Source organism: Nothobranchius furzeri, chromosome 7 (genome assembly GCF_043380555.1).
Source record: "Nothobranchius furzeri strain GRZ-AD chromosome 7, NfurGRZ-RIMD1, whole genome shotgun sequence".
Taxonomy (NCBI): domain Eukaryota; kingdom Metazoa; phylum Chordata; class Actinopteri; order Cyprinodontiformes; family Nothobranchiidae; genus Nothobranchius; species Nothobranchius furzeri.
Window position 1 is genome coordinate 30,421,913 of NC_091747.1, and position 19,331 is coordinate 30,441,243.

General features: G+C 42.6%; 1 protein-coding gene across 4 annotated transcripts in view; it reads left to right on the forward strand.

Annotated features, from left to right (window-relative positions):
- Positions 1-19,331, forward strand: part of jcada (junctional cadherin 5 associated a) — a 96,194-nt gene that overhangs the window by 35,228 nt on the left and 41,635 nt on the right. The gene's annotated exons all lie outside the window — the stretch shown is intronic.

Below are 19,331 nucleotides of genomic sequence, written 5' to 3' on the forward strand. Positions count from 1 at the left end.
GCTCCTTCCCCACCAGCGAGGTGACATTCCATGTACCAAAAACCAGTTTTCTTGTCTGGGGATCGGACCGCCAAGGCTCCCGCCTTGGTCTGCCACCCGATCCACATTGCACCGGACCCTTCATGTTCCTCCTGCGAGTGGTGGGTCCACAGTTGGATGAGCCCATGTATCCGGTTCGGGCTGGGCCCGGCCAGGCCCCATGGGCGAAAGCCCGGCCATCAGGCGCTCGCTCACGGGCCCCAACCCCAGGACTGGCTCCAAGGTGGGACCCCGGTAACCCTCCGGGCCGGGTACTCCGACTCTTTGACTTTACCTCCATGAAAGATCCTGTGAACCGTTCTTTTTCTCACCCTTCATCTAAGACCAATCTGTCATGAGAGACCCTACCAGGGGCACAAAGTGCCCCTGACAACATCGCTCCTAGGATTATTAGGGCACTCAAACTCCTCCACCACGATAAGGTGACGGTTCAAGGAGGAGACATTTAGCCCTTCACCACTGAAATCAGTTTGTTCATTCCAATCCTCCTAAATAATTCTCCAATCATCCAACTGGAATCCTTAAGGGTCCCGTAACGTCCATCCTGTCAGAACAGGCCTTGGGAGCCCAGGTGTTACTAGAACTAACGGTGTCTCCTCACCAGCGTGAGTCTCCAAACTGTGAAGGTTGGTCTCCAAACATGAATGAATGAATTATGATATGTTACACCTCCCAGACCAAAGATAGGTACAATATAAGATTAAATATCATCAGAAACACTATAGAGACGTCATTATTTGTGAAATAAAAGTAATTTTCCTGAGCCATTACTTCAACCAAGAAATAAGATGCAGGGATTTGATGAAACCGCGTTGTCTCATGCAGTCCTATATGTGTAACACACACACACACACACACAGACACACACACACACACACACACACACACACACACACACACACACACACACACACACACACACACACACACACACACACACACACACACACACACACACACACAGCAGCATGTTAGAATCATTTCAATGACAAATTTAACTACATTGAACTGCTTTTGTGATACTTTAATCTCCTATTCTGTAGTAAAATAAAAAAAAAACTAAATCATCACATATCTGTGGAATTAAGAAGAAACTTGTGAGTTGAAAGATAGGGATGGATCACAATGTTTACAACTGAAACAGTATCAGGATGTTTAAACTCACAGAGGCCTGCAGAGCACTGAGAATTGGCTTGTTATGAGAGCTAAACGTTATTTTGCCGCTGCCGTGCGGAGCGGTAGGGAAACACATTTCAAACATGGAACCCAGTCTGGCTACCGAACCCATAGATTTGTAAATAAACACGTGTTTATTTACAAATCTATGACTGAACCGAGCAGAATTCCGGTGACGTCACACCGGTGCGCGAAGTTGCGGGTTCCAACCCACAGGAGAGGAGGGAGAGAGGAGGTAAACAGCGAGTGGATCACAGGGACTGAACTGATATTTTTGACCAAAAAGCGTACACCCACGGTTTAGACGCGGTGCTCATGCAGGTGTCTCCTTTTGTTTCGACGCTGCTACACGTAATATTTTTAATTTATTAAGCCGATAATTTGTTTTTACTCAGTAACAGATATGATTTAAAATGTAGCGAATTACAATTCTTTTTTAAAAACTTACTCAAGTAAAAGTAAAAGTACAGCTTTTAAAGACGACTTCAAAAGTATAAATGTACAAAAAAAGCTACTCAATTACAGTAACGTGAGTAAATGTAATTCGTTACTTTCCCTTTCTGCAAGTGAGGTTTTCCAGGCGTGTCCAACCGGGAAAGGCCTAAAGGAAGACCCAGGACACGCTGGAGAGACTACGTCTCACAGCTGGCCAGGGAACGCCTTAGGATTCCCCCGGACGAGCTGGTCCAAGTGGCTGGAGAGAGGGAAGTCTGGGCCTCCCTGCTTAGGCTACTGCCCCCACTTTCCCCTAGCCCTAAGATGCCGAAAATGGATGGATGGATGATAAAAAGTATCAGAGCCAGTTTGTCTTCAAATGTTTTGAAAAACTCTACCAAAAACCCATCAACCAATACCCATGACAAGTATTGTTCTGAAATCGGTCTACATTTGTGTTAGTGAGCACTTTTCCTTTACCAAAGTAATATTCCACCTCACAGGTGTGGCATATCAAGGGACTGATTAGACAGCATGAATACTGTACAGGTGTGCCTTAGACTGCCCACAATAAAAGGACACCCTGACATATACACAGTTTTGCTTTATGGGGGTGGTGGGGCAGAAAACCAGTCAGTATCTGGTGTGGCCACCATTTGCCTCACGCAGGGCAACACATCTCCATCGCATAGAGTTTATCAATTTGTTGATTGTGGCCTGTGGAACGTTGGTCCACTCCTCATCGATAGCTGTGCGAAGTTGCTAAATATTGGCAGAAACTGGAACACGCTGTTGTATACACTGATCCAGAGCATCCCAAACATGCTCAATGGGTGACATGTCTAGTGAGTATGCTGGCCATTCAAGAGCTGGGATGTTTTCAGCTTCCAGAAATTGTGTACAGATCCTTGCAATATGGGGCCGTGCGTTGTCATTAGGGATGAGCGAGTACACCACTGTCTAGGGTTGTCACGGTAACCGGTATAGCGGTAAACCCCGGTAAAAAAGTTGACAATAAAAATAACCGTCCAGTTTTTAAAAAACTATATTATCTCCGTGGGTTTACCGTGGCCGCGGTTTCGGCGCGATGACCCTTACCAGCCACCGTCGCTTCAGCTGAAGTTCCCGCGGCGCGCACACGCACTTTTTAATTTGCAACGGCACCAAAACTTTGAAGCTGAAATAATGGCCGAAGGAGGAGACGGCAGCGCCCAGGACATCCATCAGCCCTCAAAGAAGACTAAATCGGAAGTATGGGCATATTTTGGATTTCTGAAAAATGCTGAGGGACAGTTAATAGAAAACTGCTATCCCGTTTGCAGAACGTGCAGGAAACAAGTGTCTGCAAAAGGCAGCAACACTTCGAATCTAATGGCACATCTGCGTGACCATCACCCACGTCTCTACAGCCAGTGCAAGGTAAGTTAACATTAGCATTTTAGCTTAAATGCATGACGTGAGGACTTTTGGTTGAGGGAGAATGCAACCAGTCACTATATACTGCAGCCGCAGCGTCCTCTGCCAGCATTTAAACCGTGTCACGGACACCCTGTTGCTGGATGAAGCACCTTATTTGTTGAAGATGAAGAGAAATATACAATTAGTTCCTTGTCATTGATTTGTTTACTTATTCAATGCCATTTATACTTGAACATTTGGATTTGATTACATAGTGTAGTAGTTATTTTAGTAATTTGTTTAAAGTGGCTATTTGTTTTAAATACATATTTTTTTAAGGTTGACTTCAAGTCAAGTGTGGACTGGAGTTTTAGATTTTCATTTTGATAATGAAGAAAACAAGTATATGAGAAAACAAGTGGTGTTTCTTTGATTTGTTTACATATTGTTTATGTTTCGAATGTTTGGATTTGTATGATTTAAACCTGCACTGACTACTGTAACATGTTCCAGACAAATAAGCTATTTGTTCCTTTACTTGTGAAAAGTTGCACTTTTGCTAAGGCTTTGTGTTATTTTAGGTTTAATAAACACTGTTAAACCTTTTCAGAACTATTTCAGTTTGTGTAGAACAGGACTATCAATGCTTTCTGAACATATGCAACACCGTTTAAAAAATACCGCGATAATACCGAAAACCGTGATAATTTTGGTCACAATAACCATGAGGTTAAATTTTCATACCGTGACAACCCTACCACTGTCTGTATCTGTATCTGTTCAACCAACTAAATTATCTGTATCTGTACTCGGAATGGGCGTGGCATAACCCGGAAGTGGGCGTGGCTTAACCAGAAGTGGGAGTGGTATATTATTTTAAGTCTGAAATTGATATGGATTGATCAGAAGTTGATATGTGTGTGGTTTATTTGAAAACTATTTACAAAGCAGCCTCAGAATAGAGAATAAATATTTTTGATCACAATAGTAAAAGAACTATTACAAAACAAGTGTTTCAATAAAATCAGAACATTAATATTTAAGTGCATGGATTAATACATCTGAACTCATGCAGCAGGAACTAGCAAATATGAAATGCTAGAACTAGACACAACTTTATGTATATTTGGCATTTTGCCCCACACAAAGTTAAACAAAACAATGTTGATTGAGGTGTGTGTGTGTGTGTGTGTGTGTGTGTGTGTGTGTGTGTGTGTGTGTGTGTGTGTGTGTGTGTGTGTGTGTGTGAGAGAGAGAGAGAGGGAGTTAAATAAATTAAAAAACCCGACCAGAGCGGAGGTAGAGACAACAGCACGTCAGCTCTGTCTTGTCAAATGCACCATGTATGTTACGAAAAAGTAACTTTAAATATTCAACCGAAAAAGAGGCTAGCTCGTATTCATCAAAAATGCTTTATTCGTACCGGATACTCGTCTGAACCGGCTCATCCCTAGTTGTCATGCTGCAACATGAGGTGATGGTCGTGGATGAATGGCACAACAATGGGCCTCAGGATCTCTTGTGTATTCAAAATGCCATCAATAAAATGCACCTGTATTTGTTGTCCATAACATACAGTTGCCCATATCAGTACCCCACTGCCACCATGGGCCACTTATTCCACAATGTTGACATCAGCAAACCGCTCACCCACACACACAGTGTGCCATCTGCCTTAAACAGTAAAAACCGGGACTCATCTGTGAGCAGAACACCTCTCCAACATATCAAACGCCATTAAATGTGAGTGTTTGCCTACTCAAGTCGGTTATGACGAGGGACTGCAGTCAGGTCCAGCCCCCGATGAGGACAACAAGCATGCAGATGAATGGTAAATGGTAAATGGCCTGTATTCGATATAGCGCCTTCTAGAGTCCTGGAACCCCTCAAGGCGCTTTACAACACAATCAGTCATTCACCCATTCACACACACATTCACACACTGGTGGGGATGAGCTACAATGTAGCCACAGCTGCCCTAGGGTGCACTGACAAGAGGCGAGGCTGCCGAGCACTGGCGCCACCGGTCCCTCCAACCACCACCAGCAGGCAACGTGGGTTAAGTGTCTTGCCCAAGGACACAACAACAGCGACAGACTGAGTGGGGCTCGAACCTGCAACCTTCCAATTACTGGGCGAGCACTTAACTCCTGTGCCACCGTCGCCCCAGATGAGCTTACCTGAGACGGTTTCTGGTTATGCAAACCGATTGTTGCTGCAGCTGTCTGGGTGGCTGTTCTCAGGCGATCCTTACGGTGGCCCTGAAGTGCAAACCACAAAAACAAATCACTTAATGCAACTACAAATTGAAACACGCAACAACAAATTCACTAAATGCAACAAAAAATCACTAAACGCAAAACCAAATTGAAAACCACAAAAACAAAACACAAACCGGAAAAGGTAGGTACCAATGCTGCAACAACAGGCATCACTGATTGGATGATGGATCCGTTGGCCTTTTGAACCGGAAGTTGATCTGTCGACATACATATATCCGAATACATATGTACATATGTCCGAATCCACAGGCAGGATGCTTATGAGTACGGGTCCTCGCCGGTCTAGCAAGGTCGGGTCCTTGCCAGACCGCTAAGACCGGAACCCAGCGGCTCTGAATTCGGACAGTCTAGCCTTCACCTCTGCGGTGGCCTGTAGGTCCCGTCCCAGCCGTGGCTGCAGCTACACGCTACGGAAAAATGCTAAAGCTAGCGAAAATGGAGCAGGAATATTAAGGAGCTACAGCAGCTTCATGTCCATCAGCAGCGTTTGCTCACAACCGTTTTCAGGTAAAGTAACTTTGTTTATTCTAGAAGCTTTCAGGACTTACATGTTAACTTTAGATGGTTTCATGTATGTTTTAAGCTACAGAATGAACTTGTTAAACGTACACAACACATTACTACTGAGTATTATCACGTAGGTCATTAATATAAACCAAATGCATCATAAATGTTGAATGCAGTAGGATGTTTTCTAATGTTAATTTGACCTTAGAACTTATTTAGCATCAAATGGGGGTAAAACATTTTAAAAAACAGGCTTTTTAATAAAATAGCATTGATGTGTTTTCAATGTGCATTTGTTTATTCAACTTAAGCCTAATAATGATTAGATTTGTCTTAAAAATGTAAATTCTCTGTAGTTTTCCCTGCTGCTTTTCTTTAAACTAAACAGGTTATAACAGGCAGGTTATATGTTTTGTTTTACAGTTTTCAATAAAAAAAAACTCTTCCTTAATCTATTACAGGTCAGCATGCACTGTGCTGCACATTTGCATCGGTGCTGGTGAAGTTGTGGATCTGGAGGATGAGCGTGAGGAAGATGTGAGTGGAGGAGGTCAGTGGTGCTCTGTCCTGCAGGAGGTACCAGCAGACCACCACTACTGTTAACAGACAAGTCATTCATAGAGATTTAACAGCCATCGTCTGAGCCAGCCCAGCAGGCCCTGTAGATGGACGATGGAGTGGACAGTGAGAGGAAGCGTCCCATAGCTCTCTCTGCAGACCGTCCTGTATGATGTTCCTCTGGCCAGAAACGTCCAGCCACGGGTCTGCTCCAGCCCTCCATCCACGTCTGGATCCTCCTGCAGCAGATCCAGCTGCCCTGTTAAAGACTTCCTGCTCACTCAGTTTAAATAAATGATCCAGGAAGAGTCACTCAGGTTAATCCTGCTTTAACCGTACATAACTGGTCCATACTGGTTTTGATCTGTAAATAAGTGTAACCTATTATAAATAATCTTGTCTCCTTACCATCTTTTCATTTGCTGTTCATGTAACATGTTCAAAAACATCTGTAATAATAAAACTGGTGATAAAATCAATAACCAGAAAGAGTTATCAGTTAGTATGTGTTTTAATAAATGTGTTCAAATATCAAACAGCTAAATAACATTAACATGATGACAGTAGAAGGCCTCTCTCCCAGGACAGGTAAAGCCTCTCTTGACCCTGGACACCTGCAGTCCTACAGAGAAAATCAGACCACAGGTGACAAAAAGGCAATAAACACATTTTTACATGTATCCACACAAACTTTTTACTTCATTATAACGTGTCAGCTGTGTAAATCCCTGAATGTAAAACTACTTTTCACAGCAGAACTTCTGTGGCTGCATGTAAACAGCTTCACTCTTCACCTAAGCTTAATAAAAATGCTTCTTTGCTCCATTGTCCTTAAAACAAATGACAAGTTTAATTCGCCACACACACACACACGCACGCACGCACACGCACACACACACACACACGCGCACGCACACACACACACACACACACACACACACACACACACACACACACACACACACACACACACACACACGGGAATAACTGGGACCTGCGAAACAAACTCGTTCTGGGTGATTTCTGCCTAAAATGTAATTTAATAAACAAATATACAAACGAAAAATGTCTATAAACTGAACCGCTTTAAGCTTTTTAGGTTTCTACAGCATTTATAATGCATTTGGTTTATATGAATTACCTACATGATAATACTCTGTAGAAATGTGTTGTGTACGTTTAACAAGTTCATTCTGTAGCTTAAAACATACATGAAGCCATCTAAAGTTAACATGTAAGTCCTGAAAGCTTCTAGAATAAACAAAGTTACTTTACCTGAAAACGGTTGTGAACAAACGCTGCTGATGGACGTGAAGCTGCTGTAGCTCTTTAATATTCCTGCTCCATTTTCGCTAGCTTTAGCATTTTTCCGTTGCGTGTAGCTGCCGCCACGGCTGTGACGGGACCTACGGGTCACCGTAGAGGTGAAGGCTAGACTGTCCGAATTCAGAGCCGCTGGGTTTCGGTCTTAGCGGTCTGGCGAGGGCCCATACTCGTAAGCATCCCGCCTGTGGATTAAGACACACCCGCTGACTGACTGCTCTTTCACATAACCACGTTTGGCAGATCAACTTCCGGTTCAAAAGGCCAACGGATCCATCATCCAATCAGTGATGCCTGTTGTTGCAGCATTGGTACCTACCTTTTCTGGTTTGTGTTTTGTTTTTGTGGTTTTCAATTTGGTTTTGCGTTTAGTGATTTGTTTTTGAGCTTAGTGATTTTTTGTTACATTAAGTGATTTGTTGTTGCGTGTTTCAATTTGTTGTTGCGTTAAGTGATTTGTTTTTGTGGTTTGCACTTCAGGGCCACCATAGATCCTGAGGTGAACATGCTGGATGTGAAGGTCCAGGGCTAGTGTGATCACAGGTGGTCTGCATTTGTGAGGCCGGTTGGATGTACTGACAAATTATCTCAAATGCCTTTGGAGACAGCTTATGGTAGAGTAATGAACATTCATTTCATGGGCAACAGCTCTGGTAGACATTCCTGCAGTCAGCATGCCAATTGCACGCTCCCTCAAAGGCCGTGACATTGTGTTTTCTGATCCAACTGCACATTTCAGGGTGTCCAGTATTCATGCTGTTTAATCAGCCCCTTGACATGCCATAGCTGTGAGGTGGGATGGAATACCTTGGTAAAGGAAAAGTGCTCACTAACACACATGTAGACAGATTTCAGAACAACATTTGAGAGTCATGGGTGTTTTGTGCATGTAGAAAAAGTTTCAGATGTTTGAGTTCAGTTCATGAAAAATGGGAGCAAAAACAAAAGTGTTGTTTATATTTTTGTTAAGTACTGTATATGTTGCGTGTGTACGAACTAGCAGTTGTTCAGCATCTGCAGTGGATAGTAAATCAAATTCAGTCTGTAAATCAAGTCATCTTTTGTGTAAAATTTGGTTTTACGACATTTATTAGAATAAGCAGAGAACGAAATTGTTTGGACGCGCACTTTTGCTTTAAAAGTTTAACGAGTGGCAGCTGGTACATTTTTATTTTTTGGTGAGGCAAAATTTAACAGGTGTGCCGAAAAGAGCATGCCAGTCGAAATTTGCATGACCTGTTATGGGAAGGTGCAAACGAATAACAAAGTTTTTAAATAAATGTGTACTATTAACATGTTTCGTATCCATTTGCTTCCCTACAAAATGATGGTTTATGGGCAGATAAATAAAAGAAAGTATGCTTATATTTAAGGTTGTACTAATCTATGTTATATTAAAAAAAGTTAGCGTAGGTCAATGGTAGAGATCGCTGTGCCCAAAAGTAACAGGAAATACGTCACATGACGATTCTGTAGTGGTAAAACTGTAAATAACATTTTTAAACTACACTTAAATACAGATTATACACAGCACTTGTAGTCTGTATGATGTAGAGATTGTTTAATTTATGTTTTTTTTTTAATATTTTGTGATTCCTATGTTCTTCTTTCTGTGAGACTGGTGTGGCGCACTAGCGCCCCCTATGGACGAGCCACCACTGACAACGACCTCTTGATAGTGTCATCATGAACTGACATAAAGTCGTTGAGTGTGAATTTAATAAAACTGACAAAACTGTCATCTGAGAGTAGTAAAGAATTAAACCTACAGGGTTAGAAGAAAGAGAAATAGGCTATGAAGTTGATATCTACACTAAGTGGTGCATAATCCGATATAACGTTTGGATAGTATACAGATGCTAGCACCTTCGGAGGAAGAAAAAATAATCTACAAAATAGTAATCAATACGTGAAAAAGATTGATGAACTCGAGACAAAAAGGAATATGCTCTAATAGAAAGGTTGGAAGAACTACAAGGATCAATAAATCCATTTTGAGACATAAATTCAGCTATAGATTTAGATAGAAAATTGAGACTGAGTGTGAGGGTGTAATCCATCCAGAACGTGATCAATAACACAGTTTCAATCACCACCTAATATCAACAAATGACTTCCAATAGAAGGGAGCCTATTTAAAAGTTTATGAAACTTGGATTATCAAAATTTGTTGGATACACATTAACTAAAAGAATTGTTGCCTACAACAATCAAGTGTTTTATCAGATTTAGTCTTACAGGCCACAAACTGTATTTTTTTGTTAATCAAGATGGCAACACTGCTGGCCCTAGAGTTGAACACTGAATGAAATTTCTGTCCCACCCATGGACATCTGAGTTTAGCATGATCCTTTCTCCGTAGATGGGTAAAAAAAAAAACATAAATGGTGCACAATCACATACAAATACAAAACAAACCAACAACACAAAAGCACTCCTCAGGCAATAACATCGCAAATACATCAGAACAGCAAACACATCCAGCCCCCGCAATCCGACCCCAAACAACCAAGTCCGCCTTGCTTGCTCCCCATGGCGTGTACCAAAATAGACACTAGTCCCGATAATGAAACAAATCATCTCCAGCCAACGCTCCAACTGGCAACGAATCTTGGCAGCGTACACATAGTAGTGCAACCAGACGATTGTGGCGTGGGGGTGTCCCTCTGCGGCAGGTCTGGGAGCCAGTGACCGATGAAATCTATCCACCAGCGGTTCCTTCTCAAGCTGAAATGCCTCCTGGAGAAGCGAAAACAGATCTGCAGCAGTTAATGCATTATTGTTATTACGGCAGGACATGGATTCCAATTCCTCACAACAGTATCATCCATACATGTGGAAAGAGACTGCTCCAGTTCTTACCGTGCTTATATGGCCCGTAAAGTCCACCGCAATGACAGAAATATCTGAGGACAGGTAGGGCTGGGCGATATGACGATTTTAGACCGTTTTACGATCTACACATCTGACGGTCTGTCATTTTTGAGAGACCTTTTTATCACGATTCACAGCTCTGCTGTTGAATTTCTGCCTCTGAATGAAAATGGAACTTACCTCAGGCGAATGACACGCCTTTGTTTGACCCTTAACCAATCAGAGTGAGTCATAGTATTAGTGCCCCGCTTGTTTTCACCTGTGTGTGAACAAACATGGCTTCGCCGCGGCTGAGCGACAACGAGGTTTTCGTTCCGAAGAGGAACGCAGGGTTTCCTTAGCGCGCGGCGCTAACAACTTAGTGACGTTGTCGCGTGCCCATCCCATTTACCGGTTCCTTTAAAACCCAGTTCCGTTAGAACTTATGAGACGGTACATCCATCAGGGTTCGGGGGTGTATCGACGAGTATAATCGTACTAGATCCGGGTTTGGACTATCTAATTAGAATCTTGTCTTTTATTTTAAAGGTGAAATGACTTGCACGAATAGCCAGCCCCAGAGTGCTACACTTCTTTTAAACTCGTTACCTTTTGGTTAAGATACTAGAGAGAAGTCTGGAGGCAAGCCAAGCCTCTCAGCAATTGTTTGGGCTACCCGGAATTAATTGCGCCTCTAACAGCTTATGTGGGAGGTTGGTAACTATAAAATGATTTATGCTAGTTGATCAGGCTATCATAAGTTTATCAATTTATTTATTAATCCAACCTTCCAGCTGATTAGAGACTTTTTCAACCTGCAATCAGAGCCAAAATAACCTCGAATATTTTGCTTTTATCGCCCTTAAGACAACTCGTTACTCGCAAGGAGGGGGAAGTTAAAACTTCCCTTATCTTAAGGTTTCTTTATATTATTCTGTTATAAACTGTAAAGTAAGTCCTGATAATTCAGAGACCGATCTTCGACATGCTTACCTCTGTGCAATTTATGGCCAGGGCCCCAAACGTGAAGCTTTAGAGAAAACCTGAAAGAATCAGGATTATGTTTCTTTTTCAAAAAAGGTTTATTACAAAATCAAAATACAAAAATGGGTAGATGAAAAAACAACTACTATCCCCCAAGGAGGAATTAGTTCAAAATGATTAAATAAGAGTTAGTTTACACTAGCTCCTGTCTTCTCAGAATCTCCCCAAGAACGAAACCCCGCTCGATCTGAGCTGCATCCTTTTATATCACTTCTGAGACTGCTCTAAACGATGTAAGAGTCACAAGTCATTCTCTCCTGACAGTTTAGGTCAAGGGGTCATTTACCAAATACACTTTTTTAGCTCTACATAAGACATTTAGTATCATTTCACTACATGCAGTATTCACATGAGGGCACAAAAGTTACATGCTGCACTCCTGGAATGAGAGCACAGGTCATAAATCTTCATATTGGTAGCAAATTGTAGATCTTCTTTCAGCATTCCTGAGAGCTCCTGGGTTCAGTTGGACTTTTTCTCACTCCATGCCAGTCCTTCTTTTCCCGCCAGAGGTGGAGTTAGGGGCGGGCCCAGGGGTGTGTCCATGGGTGGATCCACAGAAGCCAGCGTGTCTTTTGACCCTTTGCCTAGTTCTGTCCTCACCAGCAAGTCCTGAACTCTTGTCCTCTTGACCCTTGTGTGACCCTTGTCTCTGACCACTGTTTCTAAGCCTTGACTGGTTGCTCGGACTTGCAACATCCCCCATGAGGACGGACTGAGGCAAAGGACCATAAAAAGATAGAGCAGCAATGCAAGCCTTCATAAATCTAGCATCCATCTCACTCAGGAACGGCTGAACACTCAGACACCTAACTGTGGCCTCCACATCAACCCTCATTCTCATCATAATGCCATCATCAGCTACGGGTAAGCACAAGGTCCCTTTGCGGGTTGTTACATAACCTTTAAACTGCTTTCTCCCATCTGTGGGATCTTCGCCCAGAAAGAATAAAGATAAATCCATCACCGGAGCCTCTCCACGCGGAAGCGATCCCATCATTTGAGGTGGGAAGCTGGCGCTGAAAACCAAAACATGATTTTTCGTATCCAACAAAGGTGCGGTCCCAAAAGAGTTACAGACTTCTGGGCCGAACCATCCAGTCTTTACAGACAAAATATTCATAAACTGAAAGCAATCTATAATCTTGCCTTGACAAACAAAGTAACACCCCTTCTGGGATTTAATCCTCCATCTCATTTCTCTCCCAGGTGCAATTCGGACAGGGGAAGGAATGCCTGCTGGCTCACTACTTAGACAGACCATAGGGATTTCACGTATCACATCAGGACACGGGACGCATGTCGAAGCTGCCGTCATTACTGATACAACCTCTTCAGCCACGTCAGATGAGGGCGCCGTTGTCAGCTCCTCGTCGTGGGCCTGCTCAAGCAGGGCATGTACTCCCGGGGAGGACAACATTAGTATGTCGTCTTCCTGATCAGTCTCCCGCTTGAATCCCTTTTCCATTTGGTCTGGATGTACTGAATAAACCTGCAAGACACGCAGCGTTTATTCATCGTAGCATGTTCACACTGGAGCCCGATTGTCTTAGTCTGAGGCAATCCATCCCTCCCGCGATTCACGGTGCACAAATAGTATGCGCCATTCAGAGAGAAAACAGTTGATGGACCTGCGGAGGGGATTAATCCCTCTATGATATTCTGCCGAATCGAGTCCATCTGGAAGGAACATAAAATATGTTCCACATGAGATATATAACTCATTCCATGAAGCAATAAGTAACTGCATTACTGCATAAACACTTCTTAATTATAGGAGAAAATAGATCATCAGAAGCTGCAGGAAGAACCACACTACAATTCCTATCTGCAGGCATAGTTTTACAACAATAATCCTCACAACAAGTGTACACCAGTTATGAAATGTCTACAACATCCTAAAGACAAACTGGATAAAATAGTTACAAAATCCTGACATACCTCCAGATTCAGAGCGTCAATCAGCTCAGATTCAGGGTGAGTTTGATGAGCCATTGGTTCACTTCAAGTTACAGACTGACAGTTAAGGAGCAAGTGACACGCGGTGCAGAGAGGCCTGCACTTAAACAGGAGTAACAAGAAGGGGGGCTAATGCTCCCTCTACCTTGACACCTCTCTTCCCATCTTATCTGGATCTACCAGGTCCTTTCTCCTTTCTCCTAACAGCTTTCTTCCTGTCAACTGCCATTTGTTGTTTTTACAGGCCAAAATCATACCGATTATTAAAATAATCACCCCACACATTAATCCGAGAGCGCAGAGGGGCCAGAACAGAGCGTCCCAGACAGGCCTAATGATGTGCTCTCTCACTCCTTTTACCAACATGCCCATTGAATCAGAAGTTCCTTGAATTACATTGTTAGAAACCTGCACTACACTGTCACTCATAATTTCATTCACACCACGTACTATCAGACTCACATGACGTAATGTGCCATTTATGCCATATGCAAAATAATCAAACCAGTCAGCTTTTTGCTGATCTAACGATCTTCGAAATGGTGAGCAAAAACCACTTCTCAGATCCCAATTTGGGAAATTTCTGAAGTTAGGAAACTCTTTGGGTGCATCAGGGTCAATTGTGAATCTTTCAGGTTGAGGATTTTTCCCTATTCTCGGTTCATTAAAACACACATGATGGTCTATGCCTAACCCGTTAAGGTAATTGAAATTGACCAGACTAAACGCTCCGCACTTCGTCGTTCCTGGCGCTGTAAATCCAGGTGGCACTAAGTCTCCAACTTTATCATTCATAATCATTATACGATCTAAAAGACCATTTCCTGTTTTTGTATCATTTACTTCCCAAGTATTTGTTTTATCAATAGAAAACCAATTTGTTTTAACTCGAAGTTGACCATGTTCCATCACAAGAGTTTTAGTTCCCACTAATTTTCTTTCAAAGGTTTCTGCTTCAATCCTTGTGTCCTGGGGGTAATAATCATATTTTTGCTTATTATATCCCTCTCCATACCAGTATGTCATAGGATATGTCTCGTACATTCCTTTTCTATAATATCTATAATCTTCTGGAATATCTCTTTGCATATAACCACGTAAGACTTTATAGCATAATTCTCCAGTTCCTAAAGTAGCTATGTTTAGATAAGGAGGCCTAGGTTTAAAAAACTCTCGATCTCCTAATGTGTCTGGACGCAGACCTCCAACTGTTAATCCATATAGTTGTGAATACCAAAAAATACACATCCTTCTAGTTAACCCTTTAGTATTATTACAGACTTCCACCTGACATCCTTCAAGCATTAAGGTGTAATTTCTAGCCCATGTGGGACTGTGATAAAAATCTTTCTTATGGGTTGGTCTAATCATTTCATTCACTGCTTCGAAGATGGAGTCTGCCTCAATTATACTATCAGGAGTAGCTGTACCTTTTTGATAATATGCTCCTGCGATCCTTATTCTAAGTGGCTAGCCTCCTTGCCATACAGCGCTATTATTCGCTTTCCTGGTTAAACAGAGTCTAGTTTCCTCATTCCATGCATGAAATCCTGTATCTAAGTTAGTGGGATCAGATTGATCCTTTTTCATCCATTGCACTACTTTTGGGTGTTTAAAATTAGGAACCTCATAAACCCATTCTGTATAAAGAGTGTGTCGTATTGGATGCAGTTCCCATCCTTGTGGCTGAAGGCCTACCTCATTATGGAGGCAGAAAAATGTCCAGTTAAAATATGTACTATTAGTGGGAAGTATATAATTCTGATATCCTGTGTAGTTTGCATATTCACTATGACCTTTACGTAAGAGTCGAGCTAAGTCTGAAGTAGATCTCTTACCCCGCATACCGGGCTCTAGAAAGAGAGGAACGGTCTCTTCACCTTCCTCTGCCTCAGCCAGGGGATCAGACATTGCAGGGGGTACTTTTGATAACCATTTAATCACATTATCTTTTACTTTCTGCCACATGTGACTCTCTCCTATCATGGACAAGGAATCATATTTTAGTGTTGTGTTAGGAGGGGGGGTCGGGCAAACATCTCTTCGTTCCCTCCCTCTTGATAATCTTTGATACCAATGCGTAATATTTCCTGTTTGCCAGGAACTTAAACTACTGCCTTTGGTCTGAAAACACCCAAATTCGATTCTACGAGGCCACCATCTTTCTATCTTTATCACTTTGAAAGTGGTGAAGTTGTGTCCCCATTCTAAATTATTTCTAAGGCAATATTTGTAAACCCACAACTCTACTTCACCTGAAGTTTGATTTAAGATTTTCTTTTTCCTTAATATTATCTGACAAGATCGATCAAGCTCTGTGGATCCTGTCTGATCCATTAAGACTGCCATATACTCCGCCCATGGGCCGGTCTCACCACACTCCGTGTCATTCTTCTCCTCCTGCTCTGCTGCAGAAAATGATGTCACGGAGGGTGTAGCCATGATCCGGTCAAATCCATTTTCTCCACAGGGCAAGCGCAGGCAGCCAGTTTTGTTCCCTGTTACACTACAAATCTTGAATCCAATCTGTGTTGCTATCATGCAGGTGGTTATATTCTCAGTAAAATCTTCTTTGGGCCATAACAGCTTAATTTTGGATACATTCCAATTCCCTATTAATTGTTGCGGTCCTCCGTGAGTTATGTTATATGTCACCGAGGACACATGATACGTTCGGAGATATACATGTACCCCATATGCAATCGCTATACTTAATCCTATGAGGCTAAATTCGAAAAGGATAAAAAAGGCCCATTTAATCCATTTTATTATCCAATCCTTTCCTTTCGGAATATTTACATTTCTCTTTTTAACTTTGGGGTCAACTCCCACCGGAGTTGCATACCTGACCACTTTTCGTTTTCTGCTGCTTTCCCTCTTATGCTTCTGCGTAGATAACATCTGTAAGACAGAAGCATAAAAATCAGCAGGAAATGAAAGCGCCCTGCTCTAGTTAGGTAGAGTCAGATTGGGGACCAGCCTTCTACGAGACATTCTAGTGTGAGCAGTCCCATAAATCTTAGGCCAATATGCCTCTCCTCTCCGGGTGGTCACTATGTTAACAGCCGAGCGGCAAACGCGACCCGACAGGTCTATTACCTCTATCAAAGTTAACTGATAAGGCATGAACTTACGCTCCGCCCCTGGTCCAAGACTCTTCAGCTCAACCAGGTATGATGTAACACGCTTACGCATCCCTGGGGGCTCCTGAACAGACAATCCTGTATGCCAGTCCAGAGTCCCTGACAGATAAGTTCCCCATCTGTCGTCTTTATACTCTTGAGTTACCCCAATCTGTGTACCTGTTTCCCATGCATCAGCCAGCGTACCAAATTGCTGTCCTAATATCAAGCTCTTAATAGACTCAAATTTGGACCGAGCCTGAAGCTCTTCCAGTCCTTTTTCTCTGGTCTTGAGCTTGAACACAAATGGATAAGCTTCCACCCATAAATCTCTAACCGGCTTCACCAGGCTAGGATTCCTGAGCAGCTCTCCTACAAAAAACATACTTGGCTGGCTTGTCGGTAAGCAGGTAGTCAAAACACCATTCTTCATGAAACAGCACCCATCTTTGATTTCACCTCTGTGGGTGCATTCACAGACCTGCCAGGAGATGATGCCTGGATTATTCCTCAAGCAGGTTCCGCAAAAACATATTTTAATGGGAGCAGACAGCTCCACCGCACCTGTATGCAAGTCTGTTCCTCTCTCCAGGTGAGTGGGCTTCTGCTCCCGGAGCCCCGACCATTTAATTAGGGTGCACAGATATCCGCATATCACGCATGTTCCCGGCATCAAGCCTCCCCATTGCGCGTAACGATACGCATTTGCAGATTCTATGAAGCCCGGAAACATAGCCACTTTACAATCTCTAACACAATCCCCCTTCGTTAGCAAAATTAGGCCCGTAGCACCTGAGATCTTACAAGTCATTTCTTCACTAGATTTTGGCCCAGCCATGACCTTTAATCAAGTAATTAATTGAAAAAAATTTTTTATTTATTTATTTATTTATTTATTTTTTCAATTAATTACTTTTATTTTTCAGAGTTATTTTATAACTTGATGAGGGTGAACGCGCAAACCAGTGTCAGTTAAAACCACGTTCCCAGTTACGTCTTTTATTATAAAGGGACCACTTACGTTATGCTTAATGCAATCTCCTTTTCGAACCGGTCCTCTTTTGACCCAAATTCTTTCACCTTTCTGTAACACAGAGACGTGTTCCGGGTTAGTTTTTTTCTCAGTTCTTTTCAGTTTCGTCATATTAAGGATCACATTTAGTTCTGAAACTCCCTCCGGGGTATCCCATCGGGAGCTCAGGTTAGTCAGGATGTGATTTTTTATCGTCCTAACTGCTCTTTCTGCTATTCCGTTAGTGTGGGACTCGTAAGGGATAGAAAAAATGTGTCTTATCCCTCTCGATTCAAGCAGACAAGAAACTTTGTCATTCTATAATTCAGGTCCTCCATCCGAACGGAGTGACTCACACGTGAGGGGCAGGTGTAGAGATAAGGCCATGCTGACCGTATTTCCTGTGACACGTTTCAGCGGTATTATCTTGCTCTGATCACCTGGTCCATTATCTTTGATTACCAAAAAGAACTTATGTCCGTTCACTCCTCTAGAGGCACATTCACCAACATCCGTGCTGAAATGCACCCCCGGCACATCACACATGATGGGCAAATGGTCATAAATCACGGGTTGAGCCCCTCCTTTTACTTTACACGACTCACACGTCGCTTTTATTCGTGCTGTTAGTTCTTTCAGCTTTGGTACAGAAATATTTTCTTTTTTGAAAATCTCACGCAACCGTAATACTCCTACGTGTCCGTAATTTTTATGCGCAAATGTCACCAGCTCTTCATCAGCTGCAGCGCTCCTGTTCTGTAAAAACGCTGTGGGTAGAAACAAAGCTCGAGCTTGTACTAATTCATCCACTTCTGCGTTTCCGATTTCATCTTCGCTTTTTCCATTTGTATGGCTATTCACATGTGTCACCTGAATCTGTAATTTTTTCTTATAACACGATACTAAAGTCCACAAGTCAGCGTGTTCCAATCTCTCTCCATCAGTTTTCTGGAAATCTTTAGCTTCCCAAAATGCTAAATGATTATCCAGCCCGTCTTTAACGTATTTAGAGTCTGTGACCAATCTTACTGATTTGAGCTTCAGCTTACACGCGTCAGCGAGCGCCATGACAACGGCCGTCAATTCTGCAGTTTGAGCGGATCCGACAGTCTGTCCAGCTTGTTGATATTTCCTGTCCTTTAGCAGTCTCACAAACCCCCACTTACAGAAGTCTGCATCTGCTGTTTTCTTAGATCCATCAGTGTAGTAAACTGCCTCTGGTTTTATGGCTTTAACAACCTCTTTCCTGTCAGGCTTAAGTTTTGTTTCTCCTTCTACGTGAATCTGCGGGTTTGCCAATAACATCTCCCACTTTGCCCATCTGGGTAAAACGGCCCTCGCCTGTGGGAGGAGATCTTTCCGAAGTTCTTTAATCATATAATCAGTAGATTGAATTATGATTTTTTGCGATCCGGCCAGAGCGAACATCATATCTTTATGTTTCATCAGGGTGGTCAGCACCTTTTCGCTGGGCGTGTAACGGGTTTCTGTTGGTGCGAGTTTATAGCCTTTACATGTTATCAGACTCTTGCTGTCATAGTTCTGAAATAAACACTCTGTGAAATCCTGTCCTACAATCACTCTTACAGCTAACGGTTCATGATGCTCTCTATTTGAAAGATT